Source organism: Pinus tabuliformis, chromosome 2_2 (assembly GCF_031772625.1).
Source record: "Pinus tabuliformis cultivar Carrire ecotype Pingquan chromosome 2_2, CPIR1, whole genome shotgun sequence".
NCBI classification, from domain to species: Eukaryota; Viridiplantae; Streptophyta; class Pinopsida; order Pinales; family Pinaceae; genus Pinus; species Pinus tabuliformis.
In genome coordinates, this window is record NC_142300.1 from 1302622874 (window position 1) to 1302635490 (window position 12617).

Below are 12617 nucleotides of genomic sequence, written 5' to 3' on the forward strand. Positions count from 1 at the left end.
ATATGTTGGATCTCATGAGCACTATTTATGTGGCTTATAATTTGGTTTTGTAAGTAATACAATTTGTGCACAATATCTACTCCTCTAATTTCTTTCTTTTTTATATTAATCAAAACATTAATATATAAATTTTTTAAAAACATTAATTTATATAAAATTAATTTATCAAAATAATGCTACTTAATACATATATTAATATTTAATTATGACATTAATATCATATAAAAACATTTATATAATATTATTTACATATGTATATAAAATTGCCAAAATATTTACATAATTTTAATAAGAGTTTAATATAACATTGATAACACATTAATAATATTGAATTTAGGCTTGTGTAATCCATATCAAGTTTATTAAGATGGCTTTAGGCAATAATCACATCAAAATTCAAAATTCATTTGTCGATGCGTTTCGAACCCACAAGTGTGGTTCATCCTTAAGACGAGATGAAGAATTAGATCATGGCAACAAGTTAAATAGCGACCATAAAAACAACTACTTTTTACCAAGGATGTTGTTTCCTTAGTCAAAAGTAATTGTTTTTATAGTCGTTGAATGATCGATCTCTCTATTTAACTATTTGATTCTTCATTTCATCTTAACGATGAAGCACACTTGTTAGTTTGAAACAGGTCGACAAATGAATTTTGATGTGATTATTACCAAAACCCATCTCAATAAACATTAATAATATATTAATTAATACATTTAAAAATTTTAAGTATAAATTAATTTATAATTTAATAAATATTAACTAAAATTTATAATTAGGATTTATAATATTAAGTTTATAATTTGATTTCTAAATCACATTTAATTTGTGATTGTGTTAATTTCTTCAAATATCTAGACACACAAGGCCACCTTTCACGTATCCATTTTGCATGTGATTTTGTATTTTTTTAAATCAAACGAGATCGTGTGTGATTCTCAATGGCCTATGTAAAATTAAGGTAAATAAGATTCAATTATTAATGGAGATGAATGAAAACCTTGCTATTGAAATCATAAACAAAACACTAACTCGAGTGCACTTTACTTGGTAGGTCACAAATCGCTCAATAAAATGATTCACTTGAGCGTCTTGTGCATTTCTGTAGCTTTATACTAAAAGCGAAAGAAATGCATGCAGGTGGAATAGGCAATGCCCATGGAATATGGAATAAGCAAAACTTAGAGAAAGGTGGAATAGGCAATGCCGATGGAATATAGAATAAGAAAACTTAGTGAATGTGAGCGTCTTGTGCATTTGTCCATGGCAACAAATGAAAGAGCATGATCTCAGCGAGATGGCCATCCAGAACGAATGAGTGCATGACTATCAAATGCATAACCATGAATAAATAATGGATATGGGGCAGTAACTGTGAGATGGATAATCGACGTATGGTTATGCTGCTTGCAAAGTCTTGAAGGGCTCTGTAGCAACATGGACATTGCTCTCAATGATTAACGTCCACAAGATTTTTGATTGGATATTGTAGAACACCACATGTAATTTTCCATCCCCTTATTGCATAGGGATTTGACTATTTTGGCTGAGCTGGTATATGACATCCCTCATGACTGGTATCCCTGGATACCAGTCATGGGAAATTTCCCGTTTGTTTTGTCCATGGTGTTATACTACACGGACGGCAGTCAGTCTCAACAATTTTTAGTCAGAATTCATGCTCCCACATTGAATCTCGCGTGAGTTCCTGTTAGTTTCCACCATGTTCAGTCGGAATTCACGCTTTCCGATCGAATCTAGCGTGACTTCCTATAAGTTTCCACGATTTTTAGTCAGAATTCACTCTCCTCCCATCGAATCTCGTGTGAGTTCCTGTCAATTTCCACATTTTTTCCTCTGACTAGGCTAACTACTCGACGTTTCCCCCTTTGGTTTTTGTTCGCTCCTCTTACTGGTGAACCTCTTCTAACAAATTCGAATTTATCAGTGAAGCTCACTGTCGATTCTATGGAGGTCTCCCCTCCCCGATTCCATTGTTGTCTGCCACCGTTTGCCATTCTGTGGAGGTTTCCCCTTCCCGATTCCATTGCTGTCTCCCACCATTTGCCAAATTCCGTTGTAGGGCACCCATCCACCCACCATTATGCATGTAAGATATATACCATGGATCTACTGAATTCAATTTGAAATTTAATAGCATTTGCACCAGATGTTGCAAAGAAAACGCCAGTACCGAAATCCATTATCAATGTAGTGTGTGCATTGTTCAACAAGGTGGATCTCTCTAAATTTGTTGCAAACATTTATGTTGTTGCATTGCTAATTTATTTAGAATCTACTAGTACCTCCTCTTCTTCTAATATTAAATTTCTTATCACCCCATGATGACAAAAGTAATTTGCCTTCATCTCTGAAACCTTCCAAGCATAGAGTGACTATTAGGTTATTTTTTCCTCAAAGTTGTTGTACTGAAGCCCACTAGCAAAGACAAAAAAGAGGGTCTCTTACCATAATTGGACAATACTTACCAAGTGGAAAAGAAAATCATGTGACACTCCTTGGAAAAGTTGATATGTTTGTTGTGAATAGCTTTTGCTAGCTTCCATTACAATCTCAAAAGATATTGGACAATCATAGACCCTAGGAGAGAAATGGTAAGTTTAAAAGTCATGATGCAAAACTGAAACACCAGCTACATTGATTTGGAGTTTTGAAGTGTGGCACTGCAGGAAGAATTTGTGTCGAGGAGACATTCATGAAAAAATTGCAAGTGTGCTTGATATTGCAAGTTGAATGCCAAAATTGTAGTACTTCAGTTCTGATCTACATTGATTTGGAGTTTTGAAGTGTGGCACTGCAGGAAGAATTTGTGTCGAGGAGACATTCATGAAAAAATTGCAAGTGTGCTTGATATTGCAAGTTGAATGCCAAAATTGTAGTACTTCAGTTCTGATCTATGATAAGATTTGTGCCAAGAATCCATGATAGACACAATAGGAACCCACTCTAGCATGGCAATTAAACATGTGGTATTCAAGGCTATGAAGAGTACTGTGATTGTATAAAATGTATGGAAAACCGTGGAAAAATGGATAAAGAAGCTGGAGTGGGAAGGTGCTGCATGCATGTCTATTGACCTGCTAATAGGAGAAGAGAACAATTCATGTGCTATGGATTCCTAGAGTGGCTTGGAGTTGAGATTTTGAGGATAATTCTGAATAAAAGGGACACCAAGGAAGCTAGAATTGCAGAACTCCCAAAGTAGTTAATCTGAGGTTTTGAGGTTTTGATACTAACTGATATTAGTACAGTCAACAACAATGCAAAATACTTACAAATGTGAAAAAAAGAATGCAAGTTATAAAAGAATATTGTTGTAACTATGCATGATGTACACTTTATATTGTATTAGGTATTTATGAAAGCACAAAATTGGTGGAGAGTGATCATCTTTGGCCAAGATTCTCAGGGTCACGAAATAAAAATTATAGAGTTAGGTGAGTGATCATTGTTGACCAAGTCATACATGATATATTCACAATGAGGTGGGCAGGATACAAAATATAAAAATCCATTTCTATACATATTTGGTTTAAGTACAGTGGGAATTAGTGACCAAGTCTCATCAGCACCTCCTTCTCTTTCCATTCAGGATTGCCTCCAATAATAAGTTAAACATAGTGGAGATTAAGTTAAAAAATAACGGCATATGTGTGTCATGGATGTTACTAAAAATTATCCATAACAAAACTTAACAACTTTTGGTTCAAAGGGTAGGAATTCTTTAGTCTCATTCACCTTAATTTAACTAACACTCGGAAGTGTGAATTGGCTGTAACAACTCCACACATTTTCAGAGTCATGGGGAGATGTTTTATGTTGATTAATTTTTCCTGTGATTGCAGTCATAAAGTTGGTGAAAAAATAGATACGGGAGTTGAAGGTACATCTTTTTCAAATGACTATGTATTAGCTGAAGGTACAGTAGCTAAACAGGGGAGATTGTGGAATCCATAAGAAACTCATAATATGCAAGCAATTGAAGGGCTATCTTTGTAAAAAAAATAAAAAACAACCATGCAGAAACAAATTGAACCATTTCACATCCTGCTCACAAACTCAAACTAAACAATTTTTAGACCCGTGCCTTCTGTTAGTGGATATCACAATGAGACTTTTCAGAACATTAGATACCTCAGTGTCAGTGTCATAAACTTCTGTACTACAGCGTATTGCACTTGCAATCTTTGCAACCCTATCAATGACCTTAGGAGTATCCCAGACAACAACAGTTCCTTCAGGCCGAGAATTCTATCCATTTCAATCATCAAATCAACAAGACTACATCTGTAAGCATAAAATCCAAAACCAATGAGTAAGTAACACATGAACTTTAACATGGAACTAAAAATGATGATTGAAGAATGCCTATCACAGAGGAGGAGAGATATCATTCTTTAGACCAAGGTTCATGAATGTAAACAATATAAAGTGATAGGTTCAAGAATCTGAAGAAAACCCAAAAGACAAATGGAGGATCAGAAAGGCACCTGTTTCCATGTCTACTCAGATATCTTATTAGAGATTCAATGCCAATTGCATGAATAAAATCATACGTTCGAGGGTAAGAAGAGAAGGCCTCACACCTGCCAAATCACATTTCTAGTCATAGAATATTCAATGATATTGCCATCATCACCATCCTATTAAACTTGTGCCCAGAGTCCCCTGATCTCTCTAGAAAATAGTTAAATATCATGTAAATCTGAAGATGCCCTAGTTCCCGGAGCACCTTGATAACCAAAGAGAATTCACCATAATGCAAGTACATACTATTCAAATTGTATAGACGTGTTCTTACTTGCACTCGCCCATCAAAAGATGAAACAAGCCAAGGAAATCCATGGGCAGCAAATATTCCCATCTTATGGTACTTGAGATGTTGTTCCAAGAGCCAACCAAACTTAACTAGAACCTTGATTTGAAATTAATCGTCACTTGTTGCAAAAGGTGAACTAGAGTATATTAATTAAAGCACTAAATTTTCCTCTTTTATGTAGGGAATCTCATTTCCATATTAAATTCCAGAGTATCTTCGACAGTTTATAGACTAAAAGCTAATATGAAATTTGATTTTAAGTCTAAGCAAATAGTAAGACAGAAAATGCAACATTAAAATCTCAGAAAACTGATAAGGATTTTCTTGGACAAGCTCCACAGGATAAGGAGCTTTGGGTGAAGCAAGATAAATATCAGAATTTCCATAAATTGACTTAACCAATTTAGGCGACAAACTATCACTGCATGTACGTTCTAGTCTGTAACATCCCTATCTGGTGTCATTGAAAAATTTTGGAATATATTTGATCAAATTGCTACTCCCAGCATGACACATCCCATCTACTTCAAGCCACCAACTATTGTTTCTGCTTAACATCATTACCTTGTTATGATTTTTAAAAGCCAACCACACATTGAAATCATAATCAAACAAGTAATCTTCACCTATTTCTTTCAGGTCAATTTGCCCAACTTTGTAATTACTTGCACCATCACCAACACTGGCCAATTAAGGCCAATTATTATTTCAATACCAATGCACATCATTTCATATTGGTTACTCTCCCTGTGATTCTACCAACATATAGAGAAACCAACAAGAATGCAGCAAAAAAGTTACCTTGGATCGAATTCAATTTGGTTTCTGTAACACTGTACTTTAATCACTGCAACAGTGAGAGTCAACATTTGGTATTCTGCAACACATTAAATCATTATTACCATTAGCCATAAAATGTTGAGTGCCCCATCATTCATGTCAATAACAAAAGTAGTAGTTGAATAACATATTACATGCCACTCCTAACTTGGTTCATCATCCTCCATGCATCTGCATTTTCCTGTCATTTTTTTAAAAACACTAATATCAGTGCTTCATTAGACTTCTCTTCCTACATTGTTCCTTAATAACCTTTTGACATTAATCATCTCTTGTCCAGAATGGTGATCCAGGGCATATTAATCCAAGCACTGAAATTTCTGATTTTATGTGGTAAATCTCACTTTGGAGGAATTGAAATTTCATATTCTCTTCCATTGCTAGAGAATATTCAACATTTTAAAGACAAAAAGTTGGCATGCAAAGGAAAACAACAAAAATTGCAGTTAACAACATATTAAACACCAGTCAAAGTTTGTTCATCATCCTCCATGCATTTGAATTTTACTTATGTATTCTCAAACCCATTAATGTTAGTACTTCACTTAACTATTCCTCACACATTGTTTTGTTTTTCCATTAATCTAATCATCACTTCTCCACCAACCAGCTCAGAAATTTGTAAAATAATGTAGTCTTCTCCATTCAATATTACAGCATCCAAATATGCCAACATATCCATGTCAATAACAAAAGTGCTAATTAACAACATTTAACACACCACTCACTTTTTTTCATCATCCTCCATGTGTTTCTATTTTCCTATCATATTTTCAAACCCATTAATCAGCATTTCACTGAACTTCTGCTCCTAGCACATTGTTCAGTCATTACATTCTATCAGAGTTTCCTATATTGCCATTAATATTCTCTTGTCCAAAACACCATTTGAAAACCAGCTATGCAATTAAAACAGTTAAATATTAATGGACAAAGATCTTAAAAATTGCATGGGATTGAAGTATGGTCTTAAAAACAAGAACCGGGCTTTGAACTGGCCAACTATCTAACTGGGTTTCAAACAGGAAACATAATCAATGAACCAGAGTTGAAAAAAATACATAAAATGATTAGTTTTTAATGAAAAAATCACTTTAAGATTTAATATGGAAAAACACTTGTCCTTGTGGCAGTCCTGAAGGAAAACTCAGAACACTTGTATGCATTCAGAAAATAATTATTTTGGGTTCAAATTGGGTGTAAGTTTCCCAGGCAGCGTGAATACAGTATTACAGTATACCCCACTACTAAATTTTCAGCATATAAACAGATAAATATACAAATAATGCAAATCTAAATTGTGACATAAATTTCCTTGCGAGTCAATTGCATTAAAAGATGCCTTGGTTTCAGCAAATAAATGACACCTTTTCAAGTGCATGTAGCACAAACAGCTGGTTGTAAAATTTCCAAGTCTTTTTGGTGTAAAAGTGATGGTTATGTTCTGAACTTAGAATACCTGTGTAAACAAAGATAGCAACTCAAATCTAAAGCACTATGACCAACATACAAGTACAGACATGAATGCTGTTATGTAGATGCAAACCAATTCTTTTAAGCATTTTGTCAATAGTTTTCATTCGAAGACATAACAACTTCAGAGATATAAATTTTGACTCTCGAGTCATAATTAAGAGAGGATTGTGATTTCCATGCATTAAGAAAACTTCACAACTGTTTACTGTGCATCTATAGTCATCATCAAAATAATAAACCTAAGTCTGTTGTGCATGTACAAGAAAATTCATTCAGAAATTTCATAAAAATTTAAGTCTCCTGTCCAGTCAGTTAGGGCCAGTTTGTACTGGTTAGGTACCGGTCTGGTCAGCAGGCTGGTTCAATACCATGCCCAGTCCAACAGGGCAATTTGAGCAGTTCCGATTTGGACAGGGCCTACATATGAAAAAGCATTCAAACAATTACATTGCTTTCTGATGTTGAATAATAAGACCCTAGTGCCTGTTTCTACTCAGACAAACCAATAGAACACTTGCACGATAAAGATAGGATTAACACCCAGGGGGGTCTATCAAAAATTCTCCAGACCTAAAGCTAAATTACTGGCACTTTTCGTTGTCTGAGACTGAGAAAGGGAAGCAAAAACACAGACTGGAATTTCAAATTGTAAACAATGAAAAAACATGGAAAGTTTTACTTCTACTGTCATTTCAGTGATCACTAAACAACCTCCTCCAATCTCTTAAGAAGACCCTCAAGTTTGTCCAAGACTTTTTAGTGATTGTCCTGCCATATCTCTCAACATGGTTCTCAAAGGTAGAGTGCAATACTGATATGGAAATATGCATGGGTGATGAAATTTCTTGAAATAAAGATGCACATTCAACACCCAGAAGCATTGGAACCCACAATGGCAAGCTCACATATAGGGCAGAGATTTCCTTGTATGACTGGAACAAAGCATGTTGTACAATATGGACAGGACACATCCTTCTGACTGACCATGGTATATAGGTGTAAAAGTTGCTGCACCACCAACAAAAGGCTTTCTGAAGTCAAAGTCATAATTCAGTTTTTTGGCATCCTGCAGCTGCTTCTCGCATGCCTGCAGAACTTGTACCTTTGTTGAATGGTTTGCAGGGGTTCACTTTCCAATAGTCATCAAGCAAAGTTAGCTGTTGTACTGAAGCTCCCTCCTTTATAACAAACACCCATGGTATTCAGCAAAGCCAACCTCAAATGGAATTTTTGAAGGTTGCTATGACTAAAATAAACTGCGAGCTCTTTCTGTTGAACAGTATCATCCTTAACTTCCTTTCCCTTGACCTGCATCTGAAGACCCAGAACACAACTGCAAGCTCACATATAGCACATAGATTTCCCTTTATGATTGGAATAAAGTGTGGTGCACAATATGGAAAGGACACATACTTCTGACCACAGTATACAGGTGCAAAAGTTGCTGCAAAAACAACAAAAAGATTTCTGAAGTCATAATTCAGTGTTTTTAGCATCCTGCAACTGCCTCCCACATGCCTGCAGAACTTCTTGTGCCTTTGTTGCATGGTTTGCAGCAGGCTCATTTGCCAGCAGTTATCAAACCAAGTTAGCAGCTGTACAAGTTCCCTGGCAAACACCTATGGCATTCGGCAAAGCCAACCTCAAATGGACTTTTTGAAGGTTGCAATGAGTAAAATAGGCTGCAAGCTCTTGCTGTTCGACAGTATGATCCTTAACTTCCTCTTGACCTCCATTTGAAGACCCAGAACACATTCTTTAGCAATTCCAATCAATTTCTTCACCTTCTCAACTTCCTAAACGGAATCTACATCAATAACTGGAATTGTGTGCAAGATGGTAAGAAATTTCACTAAACTTCCCATCTGTTGTGGCTTTGTAAGCTAGTCTAAGTTTCTCATCTAATAAAAAAAAGTTTAAATATCAAAGCTCATGGACCTCTGAAATTTGAGCTAGCAGTCTCACTCCAGCCTCCCTCTATTGCTAAGAAGACCACAGAGAAGAAACAAATGCAGGAAGGTATGGCTGCCCATGTAAAGATCCAAAAACAAAGGTTTTAACTTTTAATGGAGTGAAATTCTTAATACCAAGTTGTTGAGAGCTGCATCGCCATATTAATGTTACGGGCAGCTGCATTCTCACCTGCGAGAAAAGATTTTCTGTATCCAGATTTGAATTACTGGCATACAAGGTGATGGCGTAACTAATGACATTATGAGTTGTAGCTGCAACATTCACAGCTTAGGCATCTGCAGGTAGCTTCAAATCTTTTAAATCCCATCCTACCTCATCTTCATTGTCTCCTCTCACTTCTCTATCATCGATCACTACAACCTCGCCATTTTGTTTTTCAACTCCAGAAGTGTCAAGGTCTTAACCCCTCATGGGTCGTGGCTCTACTAGTACATTTACAAATTAGATTGCAAAGGTGCTTCAAAAACAATACATTAAGGAGAAGAGAAAGGGAGAAAGTTCAAACCCCACAGCCAACATCCAAAGCTGTCCTGATGGTTCCACCACTTATAGGTAAATATTGTTTCAGCTTCTGAATGTATTGTATTGCTCCATCGGGAAACATGGTGCCACCACCTGGAAATATCGGGAAACATGGTGCCACCACCTGGAAATATGAAGTAAGGTCCTTCTGCCTTCATCCAGCCCTGATGCCCTTTCCGATCTGCAATCTTGTTATGGGGCATATTGCTATGCCATATCTACCATGCAGGTTTAATCAAACAGCAAGATTTAATAACAGATTTTAAATTAAGCTATTCTGCAGTACCCAAGATTGAGTCAAGTCTTTGATGCATGATTTTTGGCAGACAGCAAAATGACATCGGGAGATTTTGATCTTGAGGAGGGCAGTGCCTCTCTCTATAAACATTTCTTTCTCTGGTGAAATGGCTACTCCGTCTGTAAACATTTCTTTCTCTGGTGAAATGGCTACTCCGTCATGGATCTTCGCAAGGACAGTAATGGACGGATTCCAAGGGGCAGGCCTCCACTGCTGCCTCCCCTGATTCAACCACTCTGAGAAAGCATTCTCTGTGCTGGGGATCTCCATCTCTGTCCCTTCCCCTGCTCAGCACCAATGCTTGTCTCCCCGATGCAGCGAACGAATCTCCCAGTGGAGTAAATACGTAGAGGAAAAATACGAAGACCGCCCAGAACAGCTAGCCTGAAACCAAATGCAGAGCGAGGGCAAGTGCAAGGTCTCCACATGGAGAAGCACCTGTAGCGTAGCGGCGAGCGAGGGCAACCGTCGAATGACTTGGTTGCATCATATATGGGTCTAATCAATTGGATGGCTAAGATTATTTTCATCGTCTAACACTTAAATCAAAGGCTCAGAAATGTACACATAACCCAAGAGGAAAGTTGATTTCAAAGGGAAATGCCTTACGACGTAAAAATAGGTTGGAAATATTAATCTCAACGACTACAATAAATATCGTGAGGGTTGTCATATTTGTTAGAAGAATTTTTACAGGTTGCATGTCTGTTTGAAGATGGAAGGTTTAAAGCCAGAACAAAAGTACCATGCAAACCATTCTGCAGCACATTACCGAAGATAAGGCTTTCAAAGTAGTTTGGTAAATACGCGCAAGTATTTACTACATGAATATTTCCCACACTCCGCAAACAACTTTGTTCTTAAATAAATATGAATGTAAAAGTAATTTTTGTAGTAGAGAGAGTGATAGAGGTTGGGTAAGTTAGATAGCTAGAGTCTGTGAGGAGAGAATCGCGGAGCAAATTTTGGTGGGCGCGTGAAACAACAGTTATCGTCTTTTACTTTGTGTTATTCCTGATGAAGTGTAAATCACTGTAAACTTTTGTTTTTTCTTGGTGAATGAGCCGTAGTCTCATATGAATGTATTTTCATGAATTAGATTTTAAACTTAAGTTTTATTTTGTTGCTCCAAGATTACTATGTTTTACTTTGTTTTTTTGCCATGAGTGAATTCTGTGTTTTTAAGCCTTTGTATAGTTGCACGAAAACCCTTGACACAGCTCAACTCTCCGCCAAATTACTTTCCTCTACCTCTTCCCTCTATCTCTCTGCGTAAATCCTATTTCTAACATCGTATCAGAGCAGGTTAAGCTATGTTACTGTAAAAACAAGTGTTTTTACTAGCAGTTAAAGTTAAAATTGTTTTGAGGGCAGATTGTTTTTAGCATATTTACCAACAAGTAGAATTTTTTTTTTCTTACACTCAGAAATGGAAACATCAAGAAAAAAATTGATTAATCCTCAAATACCTCATTTTAATGGCAAAAATTATGATTATTGGACTATTACAATGAAGGCCCTGTTTTCTTCTCAAGACATTTGGAATTTGGTGGAGAATGCTTTTCAAGAACCAGTAGATGCAGCAGCATACAATGCCTTATCTCAAGCAGAAAGAGATTTGTTAAGGGACAATAGGAAGAAGGATTCAAAAGCACTGTTCTATATTTTCTGATCTGAAATCACTTGTAAATGATCTCAGTTAATTAATGAAGGTATTACAGACTATGTGCTAGGGGGGTGTCTATGTTATTTTATGCAACGGATAGATAAGATTGCAAAATACATAGACACTGAAACAATAAGAGAACACAACAAAAAAACACATAAACACAACAAATTTAATAAGGAGTTCACCCAATCCTCCTGGGCTATGTCTCCTGGTCCAGCTTTCAGTGGTGGCCTTTCTATTGTGTCTTAAAAAACAGTTTTACAACAGTGAGCTCAAATTGAGTCTCACTTAACAGATAATGATCAGTAGGGTTGTACTTAGATCCCCCAAGTCTGTAGAGTACACAGACTCTCCTTATTGAAACTCGACCTCAACTGGTCTCAGTGGTATGAGTCCAATTTGGTACTCATTACCTCACAGGTATATACAGAGGAGTTGCTCGAACCTCTCAAGCCTTCTCTAGAGTTCACATACTATCAGACTCTCTCTTTGTCTCTGTCTTCTCGATGTTTCCTTTTCCTTGCAAGTCAGCTCGGCTTCTTTGTTCTCTGCAATTTTTGCTTCTCTCTCTCTTGGCTCTCTTTTACTCCTTCTTCTCCTCTCTTCTTTCTCTGTCTGTTCGTAGCTTAAAGCCAATCTGCTCCCTCACTGTTTGTTTCTACTTCCTGGCTCTGTGGATCGCCTACCTCTGTCCGCTGGAATTCCCTTGCTCTACGTGATCATCACTGTAACCCTTCACAGAGAGGTGACCACCTATTTCCTCACAAAGTGAGTGTCAGTTCTCTTTGAACGGTCGTTATTTCCGTTGCTCCAAGATTACTTGCGAAATAGATTGCCCTGCCAACTCATCAGTCATGCCAGATCTCAAATCTTATCTGCGTCAGCCTATTTCCCTATTGAATCCAGTCACCCATCGGATTGCTTCTCCGCAGTTGATCTAGGGCCTCCAAACCCTACAGTCTCCATCCATATTGTGCGGGTAAGTAGCATGCCCTTT

General features: G+C 36.8%; 1 long non-coding RNA gene across 2 annotated transcripts; it reads right to left on the reverse strand.

The window, feature by feature from the left end:
* Positions 1–5441: 5441 nt before the first annotated feature.
* Positions 5442–9990, reverse strand: LOC149198273 (uncharacterized). 2 transcript variants are annotated; one of them, XR_016254802.1, is made up of 3 exons: positions 9778–9990; positions 8063–9746; positions 5442–5718 (listed from the first exon to the last, which is right to left on the reverse strand). It is a non-coding gene; the product is annotated as an uncharacterized LOC149198273 (long non-coding RNA). The 2 variants fall into 2 exon arrangements; XR_016254801.1 differs by having other exon boundaries at positions 8049–9746.
* Between the last annotated feature and the right edge of the window lie 2627 nt (positions 9991–12617).